Raw genomic sequence first — 1574 nt, 5'->3', positions numbered from 1 at the left:
CTACCACATCCACTAGGAGACAAGTGGTGATACACTAATATCAATCATAAATATAAATATGACACTGCAGTGTCTCGGAAAAAACTGACATTTTCAGCTTACACACAAAGAAACCAGAGAGTGCCTCAAACAAGTGACCAAAATACAGAGTCAGAAAATATGACACCAGGCTCTAGTCACTGAGCCACTGCTGAGGACTCAGCAGCCTCCCCCTCCTTGAGCCCTCTCACCTCCTGATGCGCCATTCCCTTCCCCTTCCCCTTCCTCACCCACACTCTCCCGCTGCCGACTTCTGTAGGCCGTTTCCACCGAGAAAATTGAATCATATGTATGTCTGCTATCCAGAACCTCCACTCTTTAGACCCCTTTGCTGATGCAAGTAAGGGTGATGACCTGCTTCCTTCTGGGACTGAGGATTATAGCCATATAAAAATTCAACAGAGAAACAGCAGGAAGACCCTTACTACTGTCCAAGGGATCACAGATGATTACGATAAAAAGAAACTAGTGAAGGCATTTAAGAAGAAATGTGCCTGCAATGGTACTGTAATCGAGCATCCAGAATATGAAGAAGTCATTCAGCTACAGGGTGACCAGCGTAAGAACATACACCAGTTCCTTGTAGAGATTGGACTGGCTAAGGACGACCAGCTGAAGGTTCATGGGTTTTAAGTGTTTGTGGCTCACTGAAGCTTAAGTGAGGATTTCCTTGCAATGAGTAGAAAATTTCTCTGTCCCTTGTCACAAATTTAAAACCTCACAGCTTGTATAATGTAACCATTTGGGGTCAGTCCACTTTTAACTTGGACTAGTATAACTCCTTCATGCAATAAACTTAAAAGAGCTATGCTGTGTAGTTTTGAAGTCCCTCATTTAAACAGAGGTCAAGCAGTAGGCTCTTGGAAGTGCCCAGCCTGAAACAAAGTAATAATGTGATATTTCATCCGAGCTCACAGATGGCTTTGTGGTCAGAAGTTCCCCTGCCCTAAGAAAATATCGCTTACCACCTGAACAACCCTGGGTGGAGAGGAGAGGATGGAATAAGGCAGCTATAACTAGAGGGAGCCCTTTGTAGCAAAAGAAGATCCCCTGGTGTCAACTCTGACAAGGGGGAAGAGCTTAGGAGAGGCCATCTTCCCTGTAGTGAAGTGACAGGACATCTGATTTGCCACCAAGGTCATTGTTCTTATTGATCAGATGTATCCTAGCTAAGGGATGTCCAAAGAACCAGGATGTGAGGCCCACCTTTCAGAGTTAAACTTTTGACAAGGGAACAAATTCAAAATGATGTATCAGTCCTATAGCTAGCTGGAGAGCTTGCAACTTACCACCAGAAGCGGCCCAATGTCATGGGAAGTAACAACTGTCCCCTCCCTGCCTTTAGTTTAAATGTTATGTAATGTATTTAAACAAAACTTGTTTTCAGAAAGAAAAAAAAGAAATAGAACACCATAAATGGTATCAGAACTACCTGATAAGGAATTGAAAAGAATGCTAATTAGGCAACTTCAGTGGAATGTGAGAGAGAAAACTACAGATAAAATCAAGGCAAACATAGACAAAACTTTGGAAAA

The 1574-nt window shown here is 42.8% G+C and overlaps 1 pseudogene; it reads left to right on the top strand.

Annotated features, from left to right (window-relative positions):
• Positions 1–330: 330 nt before the first annotated feature.
• Positions 331–672, top strand: LOC102818642 (annotated as a pseudogene).
• Positions 673–1574: the final 902 nt, after the last annotated feature.

Source organism: Chrysochloris asiatica, unplaced genomic scaffold, assembly GCF_000296735.1.
Source record: "Chrysochloris asiatica unplaced genomic scaffold, ChrAsi1.0 scaffold00062, whole genome shotgun sequence".
Lineage (NCBI taxonomy): Eukaryota > Metazoa > Chordata > Mammalia > Afrosoricida > Chrysochloridae > Chrysochloris > Chrysochloris asiatica.
The sequence above is the reverse complement of the archived record's forward strand: the minus strand, read 5'-3'. Positions and strand labels throughout refer to the sequence as shown.